Genomic DNA, 16,065 nt, shown 5'->3' with positions numbered 1-16,065 from the left:
AGGCTTTCCTCCATCTACATGATTAAGGTCCACTCTGCTTTGAGAAGGCAGCTCTCCCCCAGTCATATTTTGAGTGCCTTCCAACCTGAGGGACGCAGCTCCTGGTTCAGTATCTGACAATGATTCGATGATATCCACAAGGCTGACAGTGGCTAATCCCTCTGAAGTGTGCAGCCTATTCCTTCTTCACCATCTGTTCTCAGTCTGGAAGCCCTGCTGAAAGCTGCTCACTTTGGGTGACCTGCTAGTATTTGAAACACCAGAGACACACCTTCCAACATCACGGCCACACACAAGCCACCAAAGTACAATAAACTGACAGACAAGTAGTGGAACGTTCAAGCTTTAGGTTATATGGGGGGTATCTGATTATCAATATTGATCATTCTTCTGATGCTTAAGCTATATAGCTAAATCTATTTTATGCATATATATTATATATTGCTATATGGATAGTATATAGATAGCTATATAGTAGAATGAAGTAGGACTTTGAGATTAATCCAGTTTCTGCCCTGACTAACTTTCAGCACACCCCAGTTCTTTACAAAATTTATATTCAATATTAAAGAACCAAAGGATTCTTAAACAGATTTGGTATATATCATTTATGTGTTTCTGAGAGAAAAGGGGGGAAAGGGTTTAACTTGAATTCAATATGAATGACAAATCCAAATTGAGGCTAACTGTGCAAAACAATTGGCTGGACTTAAAGATGGCACTCTTTGAAAGAAAACTTAAAACAGTTATTGACTGAAGAAGATGAAAGAGCTATAACCAAATACATATATGATCTTTGGTCCTTGGATGGAAGGAAAAAGGGAGACACCTGGAAAAATGTGAATGTGCTCAAGTTTTAGAGGATTGTGTCAACGTTCAATTTCCTGAGGGTGATGTTATTGTTGGGTGCTGACAAGTCATTCCTGACTCACCTCAAAGAAGTGTTAAGAAAACAAAAAACTGCATTGATGGAGGAAAAGCCAGCAAAGTGAATCAAACAGTTTCTGCCCAGTGAGGACCATGCACATACTCATTCTCTGAGAGTAGGAAGGGCAGGGCTACTATGATTCTTGAGAAACCTTTCCATGTCCATTCTACAGTCGCATCTTGTCCTGTCAGAGTTCTTTTTGTCCCCAAGAACCTTGAAAAGGAGCACAATCCGCGTCTTTCAAAGAGGCCATGACAGGATGTGGACTGAGCACAGATTCTTAAAGGAAACGTTAGAGAAATGGAAACATCACTTTCAGAAGTATATAAATTCTAGATGGAGGATACGTTGAGAAATGAGAGCATCACACTTTTCTTTTTTGTGTTTAATGAAGTTTTCTGTGATATTGTATCAATGCCTTTGTATTACCATTATATTTCTTCCAGCTTCTCGTGAATCTTTCACCGTTTTCATAGAATGCTTCAATAGTGCTACTATGGCTTAAACATTCTCTTCAGTTCTTTCAGGTGGAGGACTATCCAGTGTGTCCTTCACTGCTGGTTTTCTAACTCTGAGTCTGTGCACATTTTATTATCATGCTTTACTTTGTCTCCTCAGGTTACCCTCTGGAACCTTCATGTTAGCTACTTCATGTTCAACAGCAAGTTTCAGAGTTTCTTCTGACTTCCGTTTTGATCTTCTCTTTCCTATCTCTTTCATGGTCTTTCGTTTTCTCCTGTTATGGTGGTCTTAATGTCATCCCATAATACATCTGGACTTCAATCATTTGTGCTCATGGAATCAAAACTATTCTTGATATGGTCTCTAAATTCAGGGGGATATACTCATGGTTGTACTTTGGCTCTCATGGACGTGAGGATGGCAAGTGAATTGTAATCCTGTTTTTAAAAATACCCTTGTTATTGAGAAATAATTGTGAAATATTTAGATGTGTTAAAAGTAATTTGATCCAGAATCACAAAGACAGATATGTACTGGCTAACGAGGTAGACTGAAATGTTAACCAATGGGAAATAAGGATAGATAAGGGGTATGTGGATATGGATACTAAGTGTACAATTTTACCAATTTTCTAAATAAACAGATGAAAAGCACATAATTCCTCAAGCTCTGCTATCTCCACTGCTGTGGAACCAGCTCTTTGGAAGCTGCCTAACTATCTTTAGGCTGCCACCAAGCTGTTTCTATTCCCTACTGGTAAGTCTTCTAATAACTCCATTTTTTCTCTCCTACAACTTTGCTACCCATGACAATCCTACACAAGCAGTTTCTCTAGATTTGGCTTCTTGTTTATTCCTCCCCCTCCCTACATTTATCTTGCTCCCCTACCCCATAGTATATGGATCAATTGACATTCTCCAAGTTTAGTTCCTTTCCAATGTTTCCAGCATTCAGGGCGATAGTCAACACCTCATGATTACACAGGCTGGTGTGCTTCTTCCATATGGGCTTTGTTACTTCTGAGCTAGATGGTCGCTTGTTTACCTTCAAGCATTTAAGACCATTTAAGCTAGATGGTCGCTTGTTAACCTTCAAGCATTAAAAGATGCTATATCTTTTGATAGCCGGGCACCATCAGCTTTCTTCACCACTTTTGCTTATGCACCCATGTGTCTTCGGTGATCATATCGGAAGGTGAGCACACAATGGTAGGATTTTTTGTCTTTTGATGTCTGATACCTGATCCCTTCAACATCTTAAGGGTCATGACATTAGGAAGGTTGAGAACCACTGCTGTAGCTGTCTTGCTCTACAGAAGACTCAGCTGACTGCTTCCTTGACTTTGGACCCAGCGGTCCAGTATATTAACTGTTCCATGGAAGTGAGTTGAAGTGAGTCCTCTGTACTGCTGTGTGGACTAATTAGCTATTATATTCCTTCATGCTGTATATATCTATCCTCATATATAATGCAATCATTTATATATAATCATAAGTATCCTGGTTTTGTTTCTCTAGAGGACCCTTTCTCACACACACACATCTAATAAATAAACATAATAACCCTTCATAACAAAGTGATTACAAACCCTAGCAATGAATTTGCTCAAACAGATGAGGGTTGAGAATTCCATCGAGCCACCTTATCCCTGTCTGCAGAGCAATACACTTTTTGTTTTGTTTTACTTGTGTGGAAACTCCTGATTATTTTTTTAAAGTCATTTTTTGGGGACTTGTACAGCTCTTATCACAATTCATAAATACATCTATTGTGTCAAGCACATTTGTACATTTGTTGCCATCATTTTCAAAACATTTTCTTTCTACTTGAGCCCTTGGTATCAGCTTCTCATTTTCCCCCCTCTCTCACCCACCCTCCTTCCCTCATGAACCCTTGATAATTTATGAATTATTTTTCATATCTTACACTGACTGAAGTCTCCCTTCAACCACTTTTCTGTTGTCTGTCCTCCTGGGAGAGGGTTATATGTCAATCATTGTGATTGGTTCCCCCTTTCACCTCCTACCTTCCTCTTCCCCTCCTGGTATTGCTCCTCTCATTATTGGTCCTAAGAGGTCTATCTGTCCTGGATTCCCTGTGTCTCCAGTTCTTATCTGTACCCGTGCACATGCTCTGGTCTAGCCAGATCCTGAATGTTTTTTACACTGTTTTTTTTTCTTTTTAAACGTTTTATTAGGGGCTCATACAACTCTTATCACAATCCATACATTCATTTCCCGCATCGTTTTCAAAGCATTTGCTCTCCACTTAAGCCTCTGGCATCAGCACCTCTTTTCCCCACCCCTCCCTCTCCGCTTCCCCTCCCTCATGAGCCCTTGATAATTTATAAATTATTATTTTGTCATAGCTTTCCCTGTCCGATGTCTCCCTTCACCTCCTTTTCTGTTGTCTGTCCCCCAAGGAGGAGATCGCATGTAGATCCTTGTAATCGGTTCCCTCTTTCCAACCCACTCTCCCTCTATGCTCCCAGTATCGCCACTCACACCTCTGGTCCTGAAGGGATCATCCACCCTGGATTCCCTGTGTTTCCAGTTCCTCTCTGTACCAGTATACATCCTCTGCTCTATCCAGGCTTGCAAGGTAGAATTCGGATCATGATATTGGTTGGGGGGGGAGGGGGAAGCATTTAGGAACTAGAGGAAAGCTGTATTCTTCATCGGTGCTACATCGCACACTGACTGACTCATCTTCTCCCCTAGACCCCTCTGCAAGGGGATCTCCAGTGGCTGACAAATGGGCTTTGGGTCTCCACTCTGTACTTCCCCTTTCATTCACTATGGTAAGGTTTTTTTGTTCTGATGATGCCTTATACCTGATTCCTTCGACACCTCGTGATCGCACAGGCTGGTGTGCTTCTTCCATGTGGGATTTGTTTTTCTGAGCTAGATGGCTGCTTGTTTACTTTCAAGCTTTTAAGACCCTAGACGCTATATCTTTTGATAACCGGGCACCATTAGCTTTCTTCAAACATTTGCTTATTCACCCTCTTTGTCTTCAGTGGTTGTGTCAGGAGGGTGAGGATCATAGAATGCCAATTTAATAGAAGAAAGTATTCTTCCATTGAGGGAGTACTTGAGTAGAGGCCCAATGTCCTTCCGCCACCTTAATACTAAACCTATAAATATAGGCACATAGATCTATTTCCCCCTCCTCATATATATATCTGCATATGTACATGTCTTTGTCTAGACCTCTATAAATGCCCATTGCCTCCCAGCTCTTTCCTCTATTTCCCTCGACTTTCCTCCTGTCCCACTATCATGCTCCGTCCCCACCTGGGTTTCAGCAATACCTCTTCGTTACATTACATTGTTCTATTGACATCTAATTCACATAAACTACAATGCAATCACTTAAATATGTTAAATAGAATTGTGCGCTCATCACCACAATCAAGTTATAAAAACTTTTCTTCGTGTTTTTACTTACTGTTTTTAGCTCCCCATTTCCCTCCAACCTCCGCATTGTAGCCCTAAGAAAACATTATAAGAATGGATCAAAAGAAAAAAATAAATGATGTTAACTTTAAACTTAACGTAAACTGCATTAATCTACTTCTCTCTGTCTGAGAGCAAGGCTATGCACATCTCTCGGCAACAGTGGCTTAAGCCATGTAGGGACTCTGCAAATGGATTTTATGGATTTGGGCTTTCACTGTCATTCATAGTCTTCTGCAACCCACCCACCACCACCACCATCCCCCCACCCCCCCAAAAAAAAAAAACCAAACTCACTGTCATTGAACCGAGTCTGACTCAGTAACCCGCTGTGGGTTTCCATGATTGAAACTGCTTACAGAAATAGAAAACCCAATCTTTTCCCTGCAGAGCTTCTGGTGTACCCATATGTCAGCCATGTCTTCCTCCAACCCTGATGCCATTCTTCTTCATATAAGCCAGCTTCTCTGGTAATTTGCTCAGCATTCAGACTGAGTAATATGGTGAGAAAATACAACCCTGACCCCCACCTTTCCTGATTTTAAACCATGCAGTTTTCCCTGTTCTGTTCACACAACTACCTCTTGATCTGTGTAAAAGTTCCGCCTGACTGCTGAGTGCTGTGGAATTCCCATTCTTCTCAAGGCTAGCCATAGTTTGTTGTGGGGTCTACCAAGCTGAATGCCTTTGCATAGCAACACACACACATGCAACCATCTTTCTGGTAGTTTCTGCTTTCAGCCAAGATGCACCTGACCTCAGCAATGATATATGCCCTGTTCCACAGCCTTTTCGAAATCAGACCCAAATCTCTGGCAGCTCCCTGTCAATGCAGCGCTGCCGCCATTGTTACACGATCTTCAGCACAAGTTTGCTTCCATGTGATAGTAATGATATTATCCTATAACTTATGCATTTGGTTGGGTCACCTTTCTTTGGAATGAGTGCCTACGTGAAGCTCTTCCAGTCAACTGGCCAAATCGCTTTCTTTCAAGCTTCCTGGCATAACCAGTATCGTAGACTTCTACACTTGCCTGGGGCTGCACTAGCTGTCTCTTTGAACCAACATTGGACTGAGGGGGTCGGGGGTGGAGGTGGGGGGGGGTGGGGGAGGGGGGGAGGTCTGTGGAGGGAAGCTGCTCTTCGGCCTGTGCCCTTCTTCTGTATATGCACGCAGTCAGAGGATGGCCCTTTACTTGGTGTCTGCGTGGTCTAATACGTCTCCGGGGGCTTTCTGCATATCCTACCAAGAATTATTGCTGAGGAGGGTGTGTGTTTGTTTTGTTTTAATACTTTCATTGGGGGCTCTTCCATCTCTAATCACAATTCAGATATCCCTCCAGTGTGTCAAGCACATTTGCACATATGCCGACATCATCATTTTCAAAGCATTCTCTTCCCACTGGAGCCCCTGATATCAGCTGGGTGTGTGTTTTTGTAACAGCAAAACCGTGACTCGGGAATGACAAGCCGGAACTCTTGGAGAACTTGAAAAAGGAAAATTTTATTATCTGGAGACGAAGAGGAACTAGCGTTCCAGAAGCTCTGGACTGTGACTGGTGGGTCGCACAGCTTTCATACTCATCTGCGCTGAGCATGCGCATGGCAGTGGCAGAGGCAGGGATTTCCGTGCAGACATGGTCTTTAGTAAAGGAGGAAGGGGGATCGGGCCATGGGGGCCTTCTAGGCATGAGGAAGCACGTGGAGTGAAGCAGGCCGTGCGTTAGGTTTCTTTCGCAAGGATTGACGTTCTCTCTTGGGGTTCGCCTATGTCTTGGTAAGGTGTTGGGGGTGATCTGGCACTCCTCTCCCGCAGGGAGCCCCAGATCCTGGTGCATCGGGGAAGCTCCCAGCCTTCCGTGAAGGTGGGTCTTCAGAATGAATTGGCCTGCTCCAAACGCCTTGCCTTACGGAGACACTGTTTTCGGGCGAAGGATTTCCTCCACCACCTTTGTTTCTGCCTTTCAGCCCCTTGAGACTACTGGGGCCTCAGGGATGATAAGGCTGGGACTGCCCTGGAAGAAAGGAAGGTGCCACCCGATTGCTATGGAAACTCATCTCTGCTGCCCACAGCTCCAGGGAGCAGGAGGGCCTGGTCTCTTCCCCTGCCCGCTGCAAACGAGGCCAAACCACGTGCAAGACGGTGGAAACCAACCGCTCCGTGCTACATGATTTTTTTAAAAGGCAAGTTTGGTAGCAGCTCTTTTGTTTTTATTTTATTTTTTTAAGTAAACCTTTCTTTGGGAAAAAAAAAAAAGCCTACTTGCTCTTCTGGAGCTAGAGCCACTGAAGGAGTGGCGATACCTGATAGGTCTGAGTTGGTTTTATCGTTTGTATTTGGTTATTTAGTGTGTGTGCGTGTGCGCGCGTGTGTATCTGTGTTGAATCCACTTCATGACTGAACCCAAAAAAGGACACGGACTCCCACCCACGGCTCTCTATTGGCGTGTCTCAGTTTCAGATGATCAGCCAAAGGGGCGCTTTAAGCTTCTGGATCTTCCTCCCCACATTCACTCCCCCAAGGGCAGAAAGCGGGTCCCTGCACGGCTCTTAGGGGCACGCCTGCTTGCCGCTCCCGCTCCTCCTGATTAGGGGAAGTTCCTAATGCAGACACCTGGCTCTGTTGGGACATGCCTCTTGCCCCACTTCCTGATCAGATCCCTGCAATCATCCTCCTCCTCATCTCTGCCTTGTGCAGTTTCTACGACAGCTGTTCTACCTCACCAAAGAAACGTCACCTTCCAAGGTCTGACCTCTGACTCCTCAGTCCTAGCGAGCCTGTTCCCACCAGGTTCCCGTGGCTGTGGGGACTCTGACAACCCCCCTCCTGAGCCCCCGCTGTGCCAGTTGGCTGTGTTTGCTGGTCTTTCCACTTTTGCCTATGCCTTCTCGAGTCATGGCCCCACCCCCGAAACAAAATGTGTTCTGGTAAAAACAGGAAGGATTCGGTCATCCAACGTAAGGTCACTCTTTGGAGATTAATCCCCTTGGTTAGAAACTCCAGTTATAGTTGTATGTCTATGCCAAGACTGCATTTTTTGCTGTTGATGTTTCTAATATGAATATTTGAGATGTTGGTCTTAGATCTCTTTGGAGATAAGAGTTGCACCTCGGTCCTTGGCTCCGCGCGAGAAAGAATTCACACGGAAGCCTGGCTCGTGCTCCGCAAGTGAGTTTAATGAGAGTTAGAAGAAGCTTCAGGTTTTACGCGGCACCCATAGGATTCCTCTCCGACCATGCAGCCTGGCAGAGACTGCTCAGCGTCCTGCAGATCTCTTTCCCGGCGACTCTCTGTTAGATCTCTCTCAAGTTCTCTTCCAAGTTCTCCTTCCCGACTCTAGGCTCCTGCCTTTTCAAGGATTCCACGGGGAGGCGTGGACGACCCCAGATGGACCCCATTGGCTGAATTGAATTCACCTGGCCCTGATGGGCTGATCCAGGATTAGTGCCCACCCATGCCCACTGGCGGGAAACCTGGACCTCTGAGCATGTGCAGTGCGCCGCCCTTTGTTCCTGCGCTAGGCTCTCTGGGCATGCGTCAACGGACATCCCATCCCTGCCCTATCTGCATAACATTGGCCAAACCAAACCGATCAATTGAGTCAATGCCGACTCATAGTCACCCTTCAGGACAAGCTAGAACTGCACCTGTGAGTTTCTAAGATTGTCACTTTTTTTTAAAAGATCATTTTATAACATTCCATACATCAATTGTATCAAGCATATTTGTACATATGTTGCCATCATTATTTTCTAAACATTTATTTTCTATTTGAGCCCCTTGTATCAGCTCCTCGTTTTCCCTTCATGACCCCTTGATAAACTATAAATTATTATTATTTTCATATCTTACACTGACTGCTTTCTTCACCCACATTTCTGTTGTCCATTCCCCTGGGTGTGTGTGTGGGGGGGGGGATTATTTGTCGATCATTGGGATCAGTTCCTCTTCCTCCCCACCTTCCCCCTCCTCTCCTGGTACGCTATTTTACAGGAGTAGAAAGCCCGTCTTTCTCCATGGAGTGGCTGGTGTTTTCAAACTGCTGACCTTGTGGATCACACCTACTACACCACCAAGGCTCCTCTGAGATGTTAAAGAAACTGGAAGTTAAGTGTTTAGAAGAGCTTAGATGATTTATCATCTCTCCTTTGGAGTTGGGCAGATTATCACCTGCAGGAGTCAGCTGTCTCTGAGATAAAGTTCCATGACAAATTCACTGCCATTTCAGTTAATGTTGACTCACAGTGACAGAGTAGAACTGCCCCTGTGGGTTTCCAAGGCTTGAAAGGTTTATGGGAGCAGAACGCCTCACCTTTCTCCTGCAGAGGGGCTAATGGCTTTGAACTGCTCATCTTGTGGTTAGCAGCCCAAAACATAACCCACTATGCCACCAGGGATCCTGCTCCATAACTACCACCTCTAAAATCTAACGCATTACAAGAACAAGCATTAGTTCCGCCCTCAAGAGCATGTAGGTGATGTGTGGCTCTGCGGGGTTTTCTAGGTTGGGTTGTGCTTAGATCCAGGATCTTGACTTGCATATTTTCATGTCCACTCCTTATCCTGACACTTCCCCTATTCTTCTCACAATAAATAGTAATGTGCAAGAGACCAGATAAAATCACACAATCATATTTAAAGTGTCAACTTACATAATGTCCACTAATAGTACAACTTCCAAACAAATTACAAGGCTAAGTCTAATGTAAAGAGGCAGAGAAATATACTACCTACTCCAATGGAAAATGCTAAGCGTTGTGCCTAAAGATATAATATTCTATTAGTAATCTGTTGTTTTTCAAACAAGATGCTTGTCTTGATAGGAAAAAAGTGAACAGAAAGAATAATGCTGGTTGGGTAGCCATCCCAAAGCACCTCTTACTTTTCAGTAGTGGAAAGAAGCCTTGGGAATTTTTTTTTCTGGTTTAGTTGGCACAAGGAAGATAAAGACATGCTTTCCAGGCCAGCAATTTTTTAACTAAAGCATTGATGGATGGTTGAATAGGCTGATATTGACTGTTTAATCTTCTAATCTCTCAGTTTCATGATCAGCATTTGAATTCTTGCAAATTAGCATTTCTGATGCAACATACATGAAGCACTATGCTAAATACTTTACATGTATTAGTTTATCCTTCAAACAAGCCTATAGATTATTCTCATTTATACCCAGAGGACATAACATATATCTGGTAGGTTTCGGTTCTTGGCTTTGCACGAGAAAGAATTCATGCCAAAGCCTGGTTGGTGATCCAAGTGGGTTTTTATGAAGGACAGAAGAAGTTTCAGGTTTTACAATCACAGAACACGGGCAACTTCATGGGACTGCACTCCCACACTTGGCAGCCTGGGCTGAGTGGAAGGCAGAGGAACAGCTGAAAGGAGGCCAGTGGTCTCAAAGTTTCGGCTTGGAGGCGTGGTCGACAGTACTGGTTGACCCCATTGGCTGAATTAAGCCCAACTGGCCTAGATTGGGCCAACCCAGGTGTACCACCCACCTAGGTGTACTGCCCACCTGGCTCAGGCTTGAATGGGTGCATGTCCCTTAGCCTTTATTGGCTTCCAACTTCCTGTAGGGGCCTTGGCATGTCGAGGAACACCCCCTGGTTCCTGTTTCTGGCTACCTAACATATCCAAAGAATATCTGTTATACCTGACAAATCTATGATTGCAACCCATAGCTGGGTGATCTCCTACATTCAGGCATTCGCGCTACTTGCCAAGAGCTAGGCTCAGTGCTGCATTTGCTGCAGCAGTCATTGTAGACATGGCCCAAGACTTCCAGGACTTTAGAGCTTGGTCTTTAAGCTGTGCAGCCAGCGGGCAATGCATCTAGACTAACTAAATGAGTCCGCTGTAAATATGAGTACAGTCATTTTCAAATATTTCCAATAACAAGGGTCCCAAGCAAATATAGGCTGTTAAAAATCACTATTTTATGAGTGTTTGATGTTTCTGTAGCACTTTAGAATGGCTAATTATCTTAGGGATAATAATTATTATTAAAATAGTTTTGTGTATATAAAGTGCATAATACTTCTCTGTTTAAAAGGCTTTATATAAAGTGACTCCTATTGAGTTATTGCTCATCTGACCCCCTGTGGGCTTCTGAGACTGTAGCTCTTTGTGGGAGTAGAAATCCCAGTCTTTCTCCCTCAGAGGTCCTGGTGGTCTTGATCAGCTGATCATGTGGCTGATCGCAGCCCAATGCGTAACCACGCTACCACCAGGGTTCCTTGTACAGAGTAAGGATAACATAATCCATTACAGAAGGTGTGACAGGGTATGAAAGAAAAACCAGAGCTGGACTGTTGTCTAGAAAATGTTAGAAAGATAAACAAAGGACACAGCTGTAACAACATCCTTTGGACTGCTAACCGGAAGGCTGGTGGTTGGAAACCATCAGTCCCTCCAGCAGAGAAAAAAGAGGTAGTCTGAACATTTCTCTTCTGTCCTAAAGGGTCACTATGGCTCTGTGGGCATGTTTCCTTCATAAAAGGTTGAGGGCTCTTGTGCGGGGAAGATAGGCCATCGAATGTGTAGGCTGAACGATGCTATTGTTCCCTGTCTCCTCACATCCTTCCTCCAGCTTGCTGTTCCTTTGAGAGCCAGGGAGACTTGCTCCAGAATGAAATAACATAGCTGGATGCAGCAAGCAGCCGGACAACGGAGCAGGGAGCGCTGCAGCAAGCACCAGGGAGCCAGGGTGATCTCCCTCTGGGAAAGTGGGAGGACAGCTAAATGATGGAAAGGGCAAAAGACAGAGTGTTGGACTGTTCGTTCCAAAACAGCCCGGGAAGGACTCCAATGGTTCCCGGGAAGTTGGTTTTTCCAAAGCAAATTTCCAGCCTGTCTCTCATTCTCCTGGCCCCGCTTTAAGCTTCAAGTTAATTATTTTGAGTCAGTCCCCTTTGAGTTCATCTATCTAAGAGAGAAACTAATAGACACCAGAGGTTTGCAAACACAAATCACTCAGAGCAAGGAGGCTGCAAGCTTGCTGAGTCAGCCGGTGTGTTGTGAGTCATTGGAAGAGCTAAGTGGACCTGCGGGCTGACCCAAAGGCCTGCCATCTTGCTTTTCTTCAAGATCCCTTCATAGACTTGGGAAAGTAATTTATGGGCTGATTTTGTCTCCTGAGTCATGAGTCCCTGTTTCTTGTTACAGACCCACAAATTCTAGAAGTATTATAGAGGATTTTAGGTTTATCTAACCCCTTCTTGTATAGATAAGGAAAAGAAGCCTAAAGCAGTAAAATGGCTTGACCCAGTATCTCAGTCAGGGTCTGGCAGGGAAGAGAAGACGTACTCAAATGGGGTAATTTGAATCGAGGTTAATACAGAAACTATTTACAAACGTGTGGTAGGATATAGAGAAGACAGAAACCCAAAGTAGAGAATGAGGATGGGGCAGTATAATTTAGCAGAGGAGAAAGAGCCAGTAAGGGGATGGATGTGTGAGAGGGAGCTTAGAGCACAGGAACCCACAAACTTATGCTGAGCAGCCTCTGCCCTCTCCAGGGTGTTTTGCTGAAGACCAGGTGAAAATGACTGACTAGCCAACAGATGAAAACCCATCCTCCATTGCAAGCACATAGACAAGCTAGGTTTAATACACGTACACACACACACACACACAATATGAATGGAGGCCATATGAAATTCTCTTTTATAGCAATAGCAAGTAGTTCCCTGCTGGCAGAACCTTAAATCTCATACACCTGCAAGCACATCACAAGAAGCCTTCTTTTTAATATTTTTATTGGGCGCTCTTACATCTCTTATCACAATCCATACATTCATCCAGTGTGTCAAGCATATTTGCACATATGCCGCCATCATCATTTTCAAAGCATTCTCTTTCCACTTGAGCCCCTGATATCAGCTCCCCATTTCTTCCTCCCCACCCCCCAAGAATCCTTCTTTAGACCCCATAGTTTCACACCTCCAAGGAAGGGGCCTCTCTCCAACCACTTTTTCCAAGTGAGAGCTCCTGGGTCCAGGCGCCACATCGTTTACCTTTCTTTTCTCCATGCGCAGGTTGACTTTCTCTGTTCCCTTTTGCTCTGTACATTTTCCCTTTTTCTTTCATAAGATCTTTTAATATTTTTAGGCAGAATCTCAATATTCTATAAAAACTCAAAAGCAAAGATCACTTGTTCTCATAATTAAACCTTCCAATGGGGAAACAAAAAGGAAAGAGAAGGTGGGGGGAAGCTAAATCAACTGAGAATTCATGTTAAATATATATATATATATATTTACTCCTAACTTTATTACTAAAACCACATATCATATATTAGATCATACATCATAAGCTTTTCCCTTATATGTTTCCATATCAATTAATATGGATGGCACCATATATTTAATGCTGACATAGTATTCCAATATAATAATGCTCCATCTTTTATCTGTATACACCTCAATCTCTGTTACTTGAGTTTTTCACCATTCTCAAACTGCAACAGAATAAAAACTCTTATGCAAGTATGTTCGAATAGTTGAGAGATTTATTTCCTTGCAATAAATTCCTAAAAATAATTTGTCAGAAGTTGAAAGTTAATAGAGTATCAGTAAATTTAATGAACAAATATGACAGAAAAGAAAAGTTTAAATATAAATGTGGGGAGAGGAGAGAATAAGTCAAACTAAAGAAATTTTTGATCACGTACTTCTTTCTCCTTTTAAATTATTTTGTATTCATTTCTTTGAATAGGTAATATATCCATATGGTAAAAAAATAATCAATTTTCAGAGAATAACTGCTGAAAAAGAAACCTGCCTTCCATCTTTCATCAGGGTCCCAGTTTCTCAGTTCTCCTATCCTTTGTTTCTTGTTTATTTGCTTTGAAATTAGGGTAAGCCATCCAAAATGGTCATATTGTAGATTAGAAACAGTTTAGGGAAATGGCATATATTTCTAGCTACTAGAATGTACACATCTATTATCTGTTACAATCTTATCAACATTATATACTCAGTGACTCTGTCATATATATCATGATGCCTTGCTAAAAACGTCCTTCCTTAGCAGGGACACAATATCTGAACTTCACTTTTAAAAAATTAAAACTCTCGAGGAATGTTAGATAAGGGGAGTAGATGAGGCCTAGGGTGGGGTGTTATTCATTTCCTTTAAATGAATAACGGTTTCCTTTCATTTGAAGAGAGGGCAACACGTTTGAAGTCTATAAATTACATAAACAAATGATAAGAAAACACTGTAAGAAGAAAATCCCCAGCTAACGAAACCCACTGCTTTCCTATGGAATTTTAGAAAGCCCAGCCTCTTGGCTCTGCAGGCACGCAGACTAGAGGGCGCTCTGGTTCAAGCCTACAGTCTTTCCTGTAGTGAGGTTGTTTTGTTTTGTATTTTAATAGTTGAAAAAGGAAGAGCGTTCTCCCAATTTTATGTAGATGAAAATATACACCGTAAAACACGCACCGAGAGCCCCGCATATGAAATGTAGTGATCTGATTACATTCTTTGAGTTATACGCCATTTATTTGCGTCTTCTCCTATTAACAATTTCATTGCTCTCCAAGGCTCCCATGTGATCTTTCAAATATCTATTTTCAATTTGACCCCAGATAGACCTGTCTTAAAACAGCATCACGGTCAGGCAGACAGTCCTTACTAGTTAAATTGTTGTGACTTCTCCTATTCTAAATATTTACTTAGGTACATACTCTATATTAGTCATTTTGTATTCTCCTTCTTAAAGATAGGCTATGGATTCATGCCTGCTATGATCCTTTATTACCAGCTCATAGTGTCCCGCTAACCACTGCAACACCATACACTCCCCCGCCTTTCCTTTGAACGCTCCTTCCCCATGAACATTCCCATGTTACAGTTTCAGTGGTTCCTTGTACTCTTATCTCGGATTTGCTGTGGGATTAGCTTGGGGCTGCTGTTTGCACAGTAAGTGATTCAAACCCACCAGCTTCTCCAAAAGAGAAAGGTGAGGTTGTCTGCTTCCGTAAAGATTTGCCATCCCTATTGAAACCCTATTTAGGGTCGTTATGAGTTGGCGGCAAGCTTCGGATTTTATAGTAACTGTAGGGACGGCCCCTTTGTGTTTTCTCATAGCCTGTATTTTGTTTTTGTTGTACCTCTTTTAGAGGTGACTGGTTTATTGATCCTTTTTTTTGGGGGGGTTATTGATCTTTTTGAGGCAGCAGATTTTTAATATATCATGTCTTGTTTGAAATAGATTTTTCTTTTTTCTCTCATATCCTAATTTTTAAAATCATTTTTTGGGGGGCTCATACAACTCTTAGCACAATCCATACATACATCCATTGTATCAAGCACCTTTGTACATTTGTTGCCGTCATCATTCTCAAAACATTAAATAGACTTTTCTAACTTTTGATTTTTCATATGATTTTAGACTCTTTCTAAATAGATGTAATTTATAGGCATACATTTTTCTTAGAGGAGATTTTAGTTTAATTTTTACATAAATCTGTATGTCTCTACAATATAACTTTATTGTTGAGGCAGACATTCATAAACTCCTATCTGAGAGAGTATTTTGAAATACTTAAACTAATTTGTGAGGACATTAGCCAATGTTTGTTGTTATGAAAATATTTCAGCATGTTATATTAGTTTTTCCTTTGTGGAAAAAAAATTGTGTACTGAATCTCAAGCTAATGAAAGAATGAAGGTGTGGCAAGTTGGTCCAGAATGTATTCACTTTAGAAATAAAATGAGCTAAGCCAAAGAAAATTATCCTTATCCCTTACCCCTTGTTTTTTTGTTTTGTTTTATTTTTCCGTGTTTTAATCTAAAGGTAGTAGCAGCTATGCCAGGATGATTAAGGAACAAAAAGAAACTTTGGAAGACCTCCCAAGTCTTGCCACAGTATGCTCCGCCGGAATCAAAGCAAGGGTGGGGATTGAGGGTCAACGGCATAGCAAAGGTGGCCCAGAACCCCGAATCGGGGACTCGGAGCTTGATAAGATGTGGGTTCTCCTGGGGCATTGGTAAATGATTAGATGACAGTTTCATAAAACGAATCACGCTGTGCCTGTTTTATCAGTTTACATCACCTCATAAAGAGCATCCATCGACAAGCACTTTAGAGACTCCAGCTCCGACTTGGGTTCCTATCTCCTTGCCAGTTGCTGTGCAAACGGCTTTTCAACTCCAACAAGTGTGCTGTGTCTCTGAGACTCTATCATCGCGAATAAGAAAATAAAACCACA

This window comes from Tenrec ecaudatus, chromosome 13, assembly GCF_050624435.1.
Source record: "Tenrec ecaudatus isolate mTenEca1 chromosome 13, mTenEca1.hap1, whole genome shotgun sequence".
Taxonomy (NCBI): domain Eukaryota; kingdom Metazoa; phylum Chordata; class Mammalia; order Afrosoricida; family Tenrecidae; genus Tenrec; species Tenrec ecaudatus.
The sequence above is the reverse complement of the archived record's forward strand: the minus strand, read 5'-3'. Positions refer to the sequence as shown.